Source organism: Coloeus monedula (genome assembly GCF_965178545.1).
Source record: "Coloeus monedula genome assembly, chromosome: 2".
Classification (NCBI taxonomy): Eukaryota; Metazoa; Chordata; class Aves; order Passeriformes; family Corvidae; genus Coloeus; species Coloeus monedula.
This window is the reverse complement of record NC_138782.1, coordinates 45489864-45506049: the sequence shown is the minus strand read 5'-3', so window position 1 is coordinate 45506049 and position 16186 is coordinate 45489864.

Here is a 16186-nt window from a genome sequence, read left to right as displayed (position 1 = left end):
TAACTAAATGTTACTAAATTGGTATGGTCCTGATCTCTGCAGCTATTGCTATTTTGCATCTGTGACTTATACAGTATTATTCATGTGATGTGGGTAGCCAATGCTGACTTAAAAAATAACAGTAATAGCAGCTGGGGACTTAAGATGTCTTCATAGGATTTGTTTCCATGATTATCCTCATAACTTATGTCTATTCTATAATGAATCAACTGTCTGGATTTGTTTTCGAAAACCTTTCTTGCAGTGAAACAGATGGCCCTAGACTAGCCTTGCATTCCCTGCTGTCTAGGATCACTGAGATAGACAGGATTTTGTTTTCTCTAGATTTAGACCTAATGAGCAATTCAGAAAGGAAAATCAAGCTTCAATAAAGGTGAAGCTCAAACAATGAAAAAACATAGAGATCATGGTGTTTAAAATAGCAACTTCCTTTTCTTCTAGCAGTTATAATCTTGTAACTATGCAGAAAATACTCTGGAGCTAGCTAGAAGCTGAGCAAAAGCTGATGGTCGCAGTATTTGATTAACTGAAGTACTCAGCCCCATGAGGTGTATTGATTTTCAGATGTGCTGATGTATGTATGCCCTTTTACAGCACCAGAGACAGCTGTCTAAATTTGTGAAAGTTTGGATTAAAATCTAGACTGTCCTATAAACATTCAGCCGCATACTTGAAACAAACAAAAAACCCCCAAATCACAGATCCTTAACTAGTTTACTGTACAAGCTTAGATGTGGATATTTGTTGTAATATACCATTGTTCACAAGTTATGCAGAGGAAAAGAGATGTCTCAGTACCTGGCATTACCAGTGTAGCTTTCTGTTCTTCTCCAAAGAGCTGATACTGTCTTGAGAAGTCAGGATTGCTATGTGAAAATGGTAAATAAAGATGGGAGCAATGAGGTACAGGCAAAAATCTCCTCTGCTTTTGAAACAAAATTCACGCATTTAAGAAAAAACACCCTGGGGAGTTTTCTGCCCACTCGGAGCAGTTGCCCACTGTACCACAAGGAGCTTGAGAGATTACATCTGAGTTCTTTAGGGATCAGCCTCTTTCTTGGCCAGCCAGCTCTCTGCAGAGAGCCCAGTCCCAGTTCTGCCTTGGGGCTGACACAACACCCACAGCCACAGCAGAGGGCACATAAGGGAGTTCAGCACAAGAGAACTTGTAGGTACAACCGGGCTGGTCCATGGCCACTCAGACTCTGTTGCAGCACAGTCCCTGTCTCACCACTTTGGCTGTAAGGATATTACAGATGCCAGTGCTGAAAGCCTTGCCAACATCAAGGGGAAAAACAGTAATTGCTCCCCCTTGTCCTGTGTGCTAGACCATTTCCTTTCTGCACTGGAGCAAGGCCCACCTTAAAAAGGGAAGAGTAACTTTGGCAGTAAGTGCATCTGAAGATGGAGGATTATATAATCCCTGGTAAGGTGGGTTTTTTTGTGTCCTATTACGCTGCTTTGTGTGAGTGACTGAGTGGGAGAGTGAGACGTTTGATTTCACAGCCCCACCTGAACACAATCATCCTTCTCAGCACTGCACCCACCTGCTGTTGGAGCAGGAGGGCAACTCTGCCCAGAAGCAGGAGTCTGGGCTTGCTGGTCTTCTTTTTTTTCAATCAAGGATCTTGAAGCTAAAGCTAGATCTTGCTGTCTTCTCTGACATGAGATGAGATGCAGGTATGTTTGGCCCTGTACCATTGCAGGAGCTATGGCCAATCCCTTACAGTGCTCTGAAAGCTGTGAGAGGTACATTCCCTAATGTGTTGCACACAGACCTTGTTAGCAAGAATGGCTCATGCTGGGAAGCCCTGCCTGTCTGCTAATAGCAATATTAATGGGGAACATGAGAGTCATTTTTCATTTGAACTGAATTATCTCTCCACTATCCCCAACCTCCTCCCTGAAACATGTGAGTCTTTGTTCTTTTTGACTTGTGGCAGTGTACATTTTGGAAGCACATCAGAGTGCTGAGGGCAGTTTGCAGTGTTCCCAGTAAAGCTGGAACTTCAGCATTTTAAAAATTAATTATAAATACTTGCTGATTGAGGTAAACACACAAGATGTCAGCAATTGCCAGCAACTATCTTTTGCACATCAGGCACTTATAAGGTCCTCTTATAAATTGTTCTCCTAAAATCTCTTCTTTTCATCCTTTGCCCTTTGCATGACTCCTCAAGGGAAGTGAGCTCCACTGAGCAGGATTTGGCCTCCTGGGCAGCCTGGATACCTCTTTGAGTATTATCCACAGAGGCAGAGGACTCAAACAGGGCAAAGATAGCAGCAGGCATTGGACACATGCCTGTTCTTCTGGCCCAAGGAATATGTAGCCACAACTCTTCATTGCCATTTTTTCTTTTTTTTGATTTAAAAGGCCCTGAACCAAAGTAAGTGCATTCATCCCCATCTCCCCCAAGTATACAGCAGAAATGGTGAATATTTTCCTTTTCAGGTACTTCACTGGACTACTTCAAGTGGGCTTTATTTCCTGGTCCTTCAGAGAGGAAAAAGCATTTATCCACAGATCCAAAAAGTGTCCATGTTTCATTTGCCCCCAGGGAGAGATGGAGCTGCCTACATGCCTTACCTGCAGTGTAGTGTTTGCCATGCACAAGGGCCAAATTCCCTCACACTTTGGGAGAGGCCTCCCAGTAGAACAAGGACAGGGATGGGCGTTCCCTCATGAGTGATGTGTGGCCACCTCGCCTGGCAGACAGCCCCCCCAAGGACACAGCCCAGCCACTGCCCTGGTGAGGGGGGCAATGCCAACATTTTGTGACAATTTTATCCAGTTGCTAAGCAGCTGGGTCCCAGGGACACAAATAAAGTGAAAACAAAACGTCCCAAGGGAAAGCAGCCGTGCTGCTCTGGGAGGGCTCTCCAGCTCCAGACCCATGGCTTCCTCTGTCCTCCTTGCTCAGATGCACACGGTTTCGTGGGGCTGTGCCAAGGGCTGTGCCAGGGGCTGAGTGAGGGTGATGGCATGTGCAAGGCTTGGGGAAGGGGTTCTGGCAGCCAGGGTCCAAGCTGAGCTGGCTTCTCTTTTCGGGGGGGTGGGAGCCCACACCTGCCTGCAGAAGGCTGACTGAGGGCACACACCTGGCTCTTCCAGCCCCCCAGCTCCCCCTGTGTCTGTGCAGGGCACTGAGCACTGCTGGAGACAGAGAGCAAACCTGTGTCCAACTTTTCAGCCCAGCACTGAGTGCTGGGATGCATTTTCTGTGCCTCTAGACAGTTAAGTGTTTTATGGCAAGCATTCTCCTTGTCTGACTAGAAGCACCAGCAAATTATACTTTTAAATGTTTACGTACTCCCTCCATCCCTGTCCTCTCAAAGAACTGCCCAATTTCACTGCAAAACAGAGTAGCTCCAGCACAGGGAGCTGAGAAGATCCCAACCACCACACCATGGTGCCTCACATCCCAGTGCTTAGAGCTGAAACACGAGATCTGGGCTCAAAACCCTTGAGTAATTCAAATAGCATTTACCTGTCTCTCCAGTCTCCTCTGGTTGTTAGACACTCAGCCTTTCTACATCGGTTTAACACCCAAATTCAAGGCTGTCATCCATCCAGGAAATAATCTGTGGGACCTCATTGCCCAGAGAATTCGTGGAGTCTCCCTCACTGGAGATGTCTAAGAACTGCCTGGACACAATCCTGTGCCAGGTGCTCTAGGATGACCCTGCTGGAGCAGGGAGGATGAACCAGATGACCCCTTCTGGTCCCTTCCTGATATATCTGTGATATATCAGCAGGGCATTTTAGGACACAATACTGGGTAGCAGAACCCTTTATTGTACAAAGGGGAGCCAACACAAAGCTTCAGGGATGCAGTTGCATTGCACTACAGCCCCCTTGGTCATCCAGCAGCAGGCTGCCAGCATGGGCATCTCAGCATCTGCTCCAGCTTGAAAGCAGATTATCTGGTGCCAGAGAAAATGGATTTATCATGACTGATCCCATTCATTTCCTAGAGGACATGCCAAGTGACTGAAATAGAAATGGGGTCAGCAATTAATAGGGTAGATCTCAGTCACTGTCACCATATGTTGATATGATGATGGCTGGTTTATCTATGTACCTGATAAATAGCTTACTGAAAGTTCTATCAGAACATGGGTCAAGGAGAGTGGAGACAAAACTCAAGGGGGCTGTTGTACAGACACTGACAACCTCATAGATTTTTTCTCTAGCATTGAAAGTTACATAAATATTTCTCCCATTTCTGGGAGGGTTTCTTCATGTCCCTGGGGAAAGGGGAGTGGATGAGTCACAATCAGCTGCAGCCTCATCTTAGCTTTCTGCCCTACCAGGTTCAGCTGAAGGCTGTCTGACTTTATTCCTTACAGGGACATTATATATGGTGTATTTTCTTGAAGTGGGGTAGGAAAACTTTTGAGCACAAGAAACACAGATTGAGAAGTGTCTTAATGAAACTGCCACAATGGCCGCAGGCCAAGTTGTGTCTTATGTTGTTGGAGCCAGGAGTTCTGGGACATCTTTTGTCCTGCCATGACAAAGGCTGTTTCAGTTTCTGATCCTTATAATAAGTCCAGCTTTCTCTGCAACTCATGGGTAATACCTCTCCAACAGAACCCACAGCACTCTTTTAGAGAGATGTTATTCCTTCCTGAGGCAGGAAATTTCAAGCTTGTCAAAGCACTTTTCTGAGCCAACAAGGGCTACAGCAGAAAAATTTTGATCAAAAACAGGTGCACGGCTGGCTGGGAGGCTGAAAGAGAGTCACTGTGCAGTTTGCATAACCCCTGGGGAAAAGATATGTAACTCAGTGTGAGGAAAAGAAAATGAGCTCTGCATTGAGTGTGGGATGGTGAATCTGCAAGGAGCCGGAGAGCGACGGCTCCCTCAGCAGCTCGCTCTGCAGTCTGCAAACATTTCACGGCAAGTCTGGCTTAACTGGCTGGCATTACAGCTTGCCTAGCCCACTAGGGAGCAAATGTGCTGCTCCCTTCCTCCAGGATGATAGAAGAGTGTAAGACATAAAGTCCCACAATTATCATGGGTTTAAGTATCGGGAACGAGAAGCAAAGGCTCCATCACCACCCCAAAAGTTCTGAGGAGAAGAGACCCATTTTTCAGGGGAGCTGAGGGTCTCATAGAGCTCACTGATGTCAAGGAATGATCTATGGGGCAAATCTTTCTGAGTAAAGAAGACTGCCTGTATGCAGCTTTTGGTGAAGGGACACTTTCCTTCATTATTTTAGCCTATAGAGACCTCCAATAAAATCATTTAATCTGATTAATCAATCACCTATGGACAGCATTGGAAAGAAACTTTCCCAGCTGTGTACAGATTTTGTGTTTAAACTGCCCTCATGCTCTTCAAGGCATATCCTCAAGGACAGCAACCTAACTTCTGCATTTCCTAAAAACAGATGCCTGGTTTTGAGTATAAAAAACTTCCACAATGCCAAAGCCCATTTGAAGAGCAGCACGCACAGAGCAGCTTTGCTGACAGAATGCAGCCACATTGCACCCCAAACATCCTGATGAGGATGGTGTGAGGGGCTGGGTAGGCAGCAGCTGGAGCCCACTGCTGTGGCTGGATGCAGGGATGTTCCCAAAGCACAGGGACAATATGCCTGCATAAGGCAAGTGCAGCCCTGCCCCTATTTCCCTCCATGGACCACAGCAAATTTCCCCATTACCACACCACACCTGGGATCTAAGATGGCCCAAGAGACACCAGACATGGTACCTTTGCCCTGCTTATGCCAGAAAGACACGACCCATTATTTGGGCTCACTGAAAAGATGCTCTTTGCCTCATGTGGGGTAGAAATCTTTCCACTGCTGCTCAGAATTTCAGACTGGATCAGAAAGGCTCCTTCCTTGCTGGCAGCCTTTGCAGTTGCACTGTCAGTGCCATAGAATCTCATCTCCTCCAGAAGCCTCTGAGAAAGTGAGAATTGTCAGGATTTTTACTGGAAGTTTCAGCTTTTATGATTACTGAGAATATCTATAAAATGGCATTAGAGCAGGCCTTAAAGCTTCAGAAAACAAAATACAAATAAAGATCAATCCCAATTTATTATTTTTGAAGTCTAAACCCTGTTGATAATTTTAGTGGCCCTAACTCATGGTTTGTGAATGTCTTGATGTGTTGTTACTGCTCCTGACATGAAATAACCCTACACTGGCTTTGTTTACAGGCAAGGATTTCCTTCCCTAATAAATGATTGAAAGTGTTCAGTCAATTAACTCTCCAGAGTTGTTAATTTAGTAGTTTCCTGATCATTAACAAGCAGTTCTTGAAAAGCATTAACACCAAACTACCCCAAGAGCGGGAATTTGTGGTTTAGACCTATGAAGACCTAACATCATTTTTCTAATGCTGCATTGTTTAACTGAGCAGCATTCCTCTTCTTTCCGTAGTCTCTTTGCTCTTGGGCATCTCTCAGATGGAGAGATATGGAAGGGAGATATGGAAATCTACTGCTTCAGAAGCATATTGATATGAATGTTAAGGTAGGCTTATATACTTCATAGAAAATATGTAATATAAATAATGATTTTTATATAGAGATATACATGTGTTTTAGGTACATGTAGCACAGCTTGTATACAAGGCTTCAGTCACAATTGCCAGTAGTGATGCAGCTGGTCCCCTGAATGTACTGACAGCCAGCTTTTTGTTCTCCATGCATGGATTATCCAATTTCACAGTTAACTGGGAAAGGGTACCAAAGCCCCTGCACAGAAAATTGCCCGTAGTCACAGACTCACCTCTGTCCCAATGACAAAGTTCTGTTTCTCCAGTTGCTCATTAACATGGAAGGCAAAAAATTTCCCATGTGTTTCATGGACCTCTGAAGGGAGACATAGGCAGGTGCATATGTATCCGTGTGGGAACCAGGCTGTGGTACTCTTAAGGAAGAGCCCCCTGTGGTCAGTACAACAAACCTTGTCATGTCAAAGGCCTATCAATCTTGCACTACTTGTTTTGCCTCCAAATGGGAGCCAGACTTCAAAACTCTAAATATTGTCCAAGTGGCAGGGCCAAGCAGGCAACAGTGAATGCAGAACTCATTGTAAAATGCCTTTTTTTACCAATTGTTCCCTTTGCTGTGTAGGTTGTTGAAGGCTCGATTGGTCTTCTTTAAAGAAGGAACCAGCTGTCCCTGGTGTCCAACCACAGACCTGAAGGACGTTCTGCACCCTGCAAATATTTTCTCCTTATTTCCAGCCTTCTAGCTTTCACCCTGCATATACACTGCACACACAGATTTCTTCTCAGTCAAGTTTGCATGAGACAGCAAAACAAAATATCCCAGGCAATTTTGCCTCTTCTTTGTGTCTCATTTAGTTTGCAGTCCCTACAAGCCTCAGAAGCCCGGGGTAACTACTGAAGGTAGACATCTTCAGCTCCAGCAAAAATTATGTTTAACATTCAGCACTTAGCCTTTCCCATCTGAAAGCCACCTTTAGGCCAAGCAGCACTGACTTAAACAATTTATCAAGGTATGTGGCAACTCAAGAGGGCTTTCAGGGCTCTGGAGGCTAAAATTAGACGTGGCAGTTACATCCTGGCGTTGGCAGCACACGATGCCCTCCTCTGCTCCAGCTGGCGCTGCTGGCTGTCACGCCGGGATGAGATGCTCCACAGTGGGGTGACTACCAGAGCCCAGGAGTGCCCCCCTGGCCCAAGGGGATCTACTCTGCAGGTCGCTGTGAAAGCTGCAAAACTGGCCTTTGGTGGGACACCATTAGTGGAGAAACCTCGTTACTGCCTCTGGGCAAGGGGCAGGATGTTTAGCTGTGTTTGCAAAGGAGGTTCAAAATAAACAAAAAGCTATAGATCTCTGAGTAGAAACTGCATCCAGGAAAAGCTCCAAAGCTGGCTCCAAATGTGCACTGTGGCAGGCGTTGTGGATGTGCTGCCTTTCTTTCTGTCAGCACGAGCACCGCTGAAATGCCAGGTCTGCTTTCACTTGGAGGCACAATAAGCCCCTGTTTTCCAAGCAGGAAAACATTTCCATTTCAGGGCAGCAACTGCCTGCCAGAAACACAACACACAGAGATATGAGGGCGAGTGCCCTTGCTGAGAACTGGGAAGCACCCCCTGAGAAAGGGCCACCACCTACACACAGCTGGGATATGTGAGTGTCCTGAAACATCTGTGGGCTATAGAGAGCTCTTTCTCAGGCATGTTTGGCAGCCTTTTCTGTTTGCAAGTGTATTTTGAATTTAAGTTTCTCCATAAACTCTACTGCTTCAGCAAAGACTTGCCTTTATTGCACACCAGTGGGTGCCACCTCTGCACGACACCTCAGTGTGGGAAATTATTTGCGGCTGCTGGGGGTAGACTGGCCAGCCACAATTTCATCCCACAGCAGCATTCCTGTTCAGGTCCCAGCATGGAGCCTATCACAGTGTGGGGATATTTACTCCACCACAGCCTGTGCCTTCAGCTAGTGTCCAGAAAGGCATCTTTGCCACCATCTCAAGTGACTTAAAAATGTCTATTTCTTGTCCTTCCTGCCATGAGGCTGCTTCCAAGTGACTTCAGCTGATGTTTTTTGCAGCTTTTCAGGAGTTTAAAATGATGTTTTGAGCTGTGTGCTGGCATTCAGCCAGAGGTGATGCCAGGATCAGAGCCCACTGCTTTCACTGGAAATCTCTGAACAGGAGTCTTGATGTACTTTGCATCGTCAAGAGAATATCCAAAGGATTTCAGTGCAGAAAAGTTCTTTGGAATAACTTCAGCACTGGAAAAAACATGATGTCCTGTAATAACAAAATTGGCACGTTCATTCATTGGGCTATACCTCATACAGTCAGCTGAGACAGGGGTGTCCTCTTTGGCTGTTCACAGAGAAGAACTGTGGGCTGCAAGTAATTTGGGAAGGCACTGCCATCCATCACTGGTCTCATGGAGGCTGAGACAGGCCAGGGGGGCCATAGCACCTCATCCTTACCATGGTTATTAGCAACTGCTCCAGCCAGGAAGTTTTCATATTCTATGTCTATTTTAAATTTCTATTTTATAGTAAAAACCTAATTCACAGGCCCCCATGATCTTTATCTCGCTGGTCCTCAAAAGATGACAACAAATGTCAGTGTTACTGTCCTTGGGCTTGTATGTGTTTACACACCCACATGACCAGCATCCCTGCAGGACAGCCTGTAAGGACATCTCTAGGTGAAGTGAGGGATCTGAGGTCACACCAAGTTAGCAGGCAAAGACTTCAGCAGAGGTGTCCCACAGCAATGCCTCAGTCACTGCAGCTTGGCTGCCCATGGCTTCCATCCCAGGTCATTCCTTCAGCATCAGAGCAGAAGGAGGCGCTTCGGGGTGGAGGCCCAGTGCTGCTGCCAAAAGGGACAGCAAAGAGTTGGGCTGTGCCACAATCTGCTCTGGAAACAACATGACAGATGGAGCTGACTCTGATTCTTGGAGTTTTGCTGAGAGCAGAACCGCTGGCAGATTTTCAGTGTTTCAGTTGCTGTTATAAAGAGTGAGCATTTCTAAGCCCCAGTTTCTTGAGTTTAAAAATATATGTATGTCCTTGTTCGTATCCTGTTGATACTTGGTGTCCTTCAGGACTGTGAATGCCCCTTCCCTAAAACCACCACTGGTTTTGAGTCGTGCTGTCTCCTGCAATGACTGGGCATGGAAAGAGAACACGTGTTACACAAAAACAAATTGGTTGTTCGTGAGGTCTTGAACTGACCACATTTTGTAGGTAGCTGGTTGCAAGTGCTGAGGCTGTTAAACTCCAAGTGATTTTAAACGTGGCAAGAGTAACTTGAAGTCTATGAATTTTTAAAGAGCAGAGCTCTAGATCAGTTAAAAATCTTTCAGTGCACCTCTCCAGTAACAAGTTGTTTATGTGCCATGTGCTTTCCATCTCTCTTTAACTGGGTTATAATCACTCTCCTTACAAAGCTATGTGTGGTGCATGCACTTGTATGGCTTGCCTGCTCTTTTTGAGCCAGTCTGACAGCTAGCACCTGGTCCTCTCGTTTCAGGAGGGTCACTGCCCTCACCACGGTGGGCTTGGAGTCTCTCAGCCCTGAACAGCTTCAAGAGCAGAGCAGAGACTGAGCCACATCACCTGTGTGCCAGGAGGATGTTGGAGCAGGTGGGTCCCTTTTTATTAATTTAAACTGTGAAGAACCTCAGCCCTGTCTTAAGGCAGTGGGAAGCTCTGAAATGGATTTTCCCCTTTCATGGGGCAGGAACCTGTTTTGCTCCCCCACCGGCTGCAGTGCCCAACCTTTGTCTCTCCAGGGTGAGTGAGGATGTAGGGTGGGTGCTGGTCTGGAAGCTGAGACCCCACGGGTGCTGGCAAACACCTCTCACAGCCCTGTGGGAGCCACTGGCAAATGCAACTTCCCTGGAGCCCGTGTGTGTTCAGCTGGGTGTTGGCCAGGTTGGGCGGAGCAGCCTCTCCAGAGTCTCCCTGTGATGGACATACAGGGAGGCTGCTGCAGAAACACTGCATGCAATGTATCCTACAAAACCAGCTTTTAAATTGGAAGTTTAATGATTTCTTCTCTGAGTATCTGTACTGCCTGGCCAAAATAAAAGTGTCTAAAATTAGCTTCCTCAGATAAAGACATTTTTGTCATTTTTGGTGCATTCCTATCCAAACACTGAAAGCCAGCTGTTTGGGCTGGGTTACAGAGAGCAATCTGTTTGTAACTATACTGATCTGGCATTTCTGGCCCTGGAATTAATAGCTTTTTTATCTTTCTACATCCTAGGTTCATTTTTTCCATGCTAAGAGAGCGCCAGAAGAAGCATTATAAACACTATATAATTAAAACCAGAAGTGCCTCACAGTGAACTTAATTGTAAATGCTAATGGCATTTCTAGCAAAAGTAATACCCTGGGGGACTCATTGCAAATTAACTATGAAGAACTCTGTGATGTTGCTTCTATGGATTTTAACTGAATCTGTACAGTTAAAATGAGTCAGGAGTTGGATTTTTTTCATGTCAGTTGAAATCCTCTGTAACTGGGGTCACCGACAGCTGGGTAAAACCTGTGAGACCAGATTCAGAAGCCACCCCTGATTCTGTTTTTTATTATTGTGTAACTTCCCTTACCCAGACATCACCATTACAACCCAGTTTTTCCATCTGCTCTTCTGGCTTTACACTGGTGAAAGTCATTTGACTTCAGGGAGTGGTGGTGGAGTGAGAAAAGAGTTGGGTTCCAGTGTGAGGAAATGGCAGGGGGGGAGGCTGGGACCTGGTGTTTGGGCTGATGCCAGCAGAGGGACCAAGGGTGCTGGCTGCACCCTTTAGAAAAATAAAAAAGAAAAAAAAAGTTGATAGAGACAAAAATAACATATTTAAAGAATGCCCACAAAATTCCAGTGGTCTCTTAATGGCCGTGCTTTGCAAATACTTCTGTGCCTGATTTTCCAGGCATGCGTGAGAAGCTCGCCCAGGGGTTTTTAAAGTGAATGTTTTAGGAGACTTTGCTGTAACTGGTGAAGCCTTCCTGTGGCCTCTCCACTGAGGTGCTTGCTGCAGGGCTGGGGGCTTTGGCAGGAAGGCAGAAAACTGGAGAGTGAATAACAGCTCAAGATGAAAAGTTTTTCTGTGCTGAGGGTCACGAGGATGGCACCGGTGGGCTTCAGGTGGGCTCTGGTGCCTGGCTTATGGGCTACTGGCAGCCAAATGCCTCGTAGGGAAAGCATCCCATCCTGGCACGGGGCCCTTTGCTAAGCTGCTGCTGCAACAACAATCCCTGCTGCTGGAGAGTGAGCCTGGGGGCGAAAGCTTCCTTTAAAAGGGCAAGCCCAGTGCTGGAGCAGGCTGGACTGGAGGCTGACAAGTTAGTGCCCACCTTGCCAACTCCTGATTCTTGCTCCATCCATCAACAACGACCTACGCCTTGAGTCCTGGAGAGTCCCGACAGCCCAAAAGGGACAGCTGTCTGCTAGGAATGACCTAGACCAGTGACAGGGCAGAGAGAGGTCTCTGTCCCTGGCTGTAGGCCTGAGAGGCCTGGCTTCATGCTTTGGCACATTCATGCCATGCTGGGAAGGGGGAGAGCGAGTATCATTCCTGGCAGAAAGGTGCCAGACACATCAGTGACAAGGAACTGCCTGTGGCTGGAGGGGAGAAGTTGCTTCATCTAAGTCATAAGCAAGATTTGCATGCTCCCAGCCAGGGCTGGTTTTGAATCAGGTGGTGAAAAGAACACATAGAAGGGTACTTTGCTTTTTGCTAAACTTGTTCCTAGTCACTAGTGCTCCTGAAATGTCACTTGTGAAACCTAAGTGATGAGAAGCTTCCCTGGGACTGTTGTGGGATTTCCACAGTCAGATGATTTGACGCCAAAGTTAGCTGGCTGACTCAAAGCTTGGGTCAAGTCTGGGGGCAGAGATATGATACAACTTGGCCAAAGATTGGGCATTCAGAATTATTTGATCTGGGATTATTTTCCCCTTTCTCAACTCCTTTCAGTGGTTTCTGGAGGAAAAGCAGACAAAATCTGCATGAAATTTAACATGCCAGGTGTCCCTCAGTGAAAGCAGGTCCCTGATGCCTCGTTATGTTATTAAAATGTCTTGCAACTTTACATTTTCTCACTAATAAGACACTGCACGACTCTTAGCGACTACTAAACCATTCTCTTGGAGGTGGGAGCCAGAGAGGATGAAACAGAGGACAAGCAAAAAGCAGTACTCCTGTGTTGGCAGGATGGTGGGCCAAGAAAACTCTCACCTGTCGGTACTTTTGCAGGGACTTTGGCCAGACTCAGTTTCTGGAGTCAGCTCAGTGTGTCTCAGACTGCAGGCCATAGGATGTGCTGGAGGGCTTAGAGGCAGTGGCACAGCCCCAGGCAGCAGCTTCCAGCACCTCAGTCCCCCCAGCAGTCACTGCCTGCACTGCTGCCAGCCCGGTGGTAGCACAAAGGTGTCCTCCTACATGCTCTGACTCACTGGCAGCAGATCAGTTTCTCCAGGATGGAGAAGTTACAAAAAAAAGCGTTAATTACTGGCCACAAACATTTGCAGTATTCTTGCCTTGGAGCAACTGAGCTGCAGCCAAACGGGTGGAACCCAAAGGAATCAGTACAACACTCAGGCCAGAGCAGAGTTTCTTAAACACAAGCTTATAGGCACACACCACAAGTTTCTTTCTTGGCAGATGTAAGGTCTGAAAAATGTGGCAAGGAGAGCAGGATGTTCAGTCAAAACTTTATTAACAAACAGCTGTAATAAAGCCTGGGCTTCCTACAAGTCAAAATAAATTTTGCCACCAAGCTAAGTGGAGCCAGTGCTTCAGATCACATAGCTTGGAAATACCAGGGTGGAGAGGACCCATGCGGTGAATTTTCTCCTCCCAGCTGAACTTTGTTTTTCCTTCCATCAGAAAAGGTTTTCTTCTTCTCCCATCATCATCGTGATGCCACTGCATCTTTTCATAGCAGCTGGCATTTCACAGCAACAAAAAAATTTCTCCTGAGATAATCTGCACCTACTGCAAGTGGGAGAGTTTCTAAGACTGCCTTCAGCTCTGGTTATTGGACTTCAGAGAACAAGCTCAGGAGACAAATGGCCCATTGAACTTCAGGGTCACTGGCACCTGACACTTCTGGTAAGACGAGAAGCTAGGGCTCAGGTCAGGCCCTTGTTTAAACCTCTGGTTGGTCACTGAAGTTGAACCCCACAAAAATCACAGAAGACTCTTTCTTTCCCCCAAGCTTTTAATTTTTTTCTTCATTCCATTATTCATTTTGGAGACAAGCATTATAGGAAAACTACAGTAAGCTATTTTCAGGGCAGCTCTATGTTTTTTGATTTGTTGGCATCCTATCCTGACCTGCCAAGGGCATTACGCCCTGTATCTTGATCCTGTATAAAGTCCAAGTTTCACAGCCATGTGCCCAGCCACCCTCTGGGTGAAGAACTTTTTTCTAATATCCAATCTAAACCTCCCGACACAACTTCAGGCCGTTCCCTCAGGTCCTATCACCGGTCACCACATTATGGCTTTGATCTCAGAGTAATATAAACATACTGATTCCAGTGGTTGATGGGCAAACTTGGACAGCAAAGCCCAGGGGTCTGTCTGTAAATAATGCCTACAAAGTTGGGTTTGTATCTCAGGGACATGACTTGCAAGCTCTTTGGGGGATGCTGTTGCTGAGTGATCAGCAGGACTCTGCCTGCTGGGTGCTACACCAGCACCCACAACCATGACCTCAAATGCTGCCCCAACCTCAGCAACTACCACTAAAGTCACCACTAAATTAATCAATCAATCAATCAGTCACTCAATCAATCAGTCAATCACTATTCTTCAGTAGGCAGCCACAGCATCTTTTCTACTTTGCCCTTACAAGTCTTCACTCATACATCAGACCTGCTGGCTCCTCGTGCTGAGACAGTGCCCAGATGCTGTGGATTTGCCTTTAGTAGAGAGAATTTTTAAAAGCTGAGAGGGAGCTTAGACAAGATTGAAGCAAATTATGTGTAGGCCAGATCCTAAATATAGTTGGAATACCACCCTCACTTGGCTGTGGAGTCTTCCCAAGCCAAATTCTTCTTCAAATGCCTTTTTAGCTGTTGGAAATTCAGCTCGGGTATAACCAAATTGTTTTTCCAAATACATTTCTGGAAGAAGTAGATGTGAGCATACAGAGGAAAAGCTATCCTTGTAGCTGCACATTTGATTCTCTTACAATTTGAGAACTGGCTGCACAGGACAAAAGGAGGTAAAAGTGAGACTACCCAGTGGCCTCTGCTAGAACCTTTATTTTTGTGAGATGCTTTAACATTCTCTCCCCCATCCTGCTTGGGGGAAGTGAAGGAACAGCTGTGTGGTGTTTAATTGACAGCTGGGGCTAAACCACAACATACAGTTTTCAAATTGCTCCTGCAGTAATGATCCAGATACTGCTTTAGATTACCAGGAGATACTAGTGGGAGAGTGTGTGTGTTAGGTTTAAGTCTATTACAGTGAAGTACAAATAGGTTTTAGTCTTTTCCAAATGTCATCCTGTCCCCAGTTGTCAGATGAAATGATAAAGCAAGGATACTTCCCCAAAGAGATTCACTTAAAGGCTTGAAAAAACAGCTGAAGCGTGTTGATTTTTTTTTTTTTTTCTGATCTAAAAAATTAGTTTTCTAAATTCTGGGTCAAATCATTCTTGGCTGTCTGTCAGACAGATTCAAGATACCCCAAACAATTCCAGTGACACTGAGGAAAGCAGAGTATTAAGGACAACACACAAAGCAGCACAAAAACCTTGACAGTTCTATTTAAAGTGACTTTATTAAAACATTGTTAATATAAAATGTGACCAAATACAATTTTTTTTTGGTAAGAATGTTTAATAAAAACATATTCAAGAAAGAAGGAGCATCAACTCTTGTCAAAGCACAGGAAAAACCTACCAGGATAAGTAAAAAGTTCTGCAGCATGTTCTACCAGCTGGTCCCAATGTGTATTAGGGTTGAGTTAGCCGATGGAAGAGACAGGCAGCCCAGGTTCTTCCCTAAGAAGCTTTAAGGTATTACCAGAGATTTGAAGTAATGCTCCTCAACAGTAGGAGACTTTGTTTTCAGATCTCCCCAAATCAGAGTAAGATTAGAATGTGCATCTTCATTTTGGATTTACAACTTTTCAGCAGCTGAATGTACAGAAAATCAGATTCACTGGTAACTGTAAACCCCAAGATTAACATTTGTTAGCTTTAAAAGGAAGGTGCAAGTCAATACTAATCATACACCTAAAGAATTTGTGCTAAAGTTGTTGTAAGCTGTATTAATTCTGGATGCTTGTAGCAAATGCTACAAAAGAAAAAAAGAGCGGTGAAGTCCCAGATGGTAACAACAAATATTTTCTGAACTGCTGAATGCAGAGATAATATCCACGAATTACAGGAGTTTGAACATCTCAGGAGGAATGTAAAGAAGCTTTCAGAAGCCTATAAATAAGAGTATGCTATGCAATGACTTCTACTCTGTGGCAATCTTAGCCTTTAGCTAAGGAACCTTTGAAGAAAACACTAGAAAAAGTGGAGGTTTTGGCCTTGGTGGTTCTTTTTTTTTTTCTTTCCTTTTTTTTTTGGTGGGGGTAAGAAATGGGGGGGATATGCTTACAGCATTTTCCTTGTCCAACAAGTAAATTTTAATGCTCTATCAGCATACTCCGCTTGTTCAGAGCAAGCGACACACCAATTAGAGGTACGGA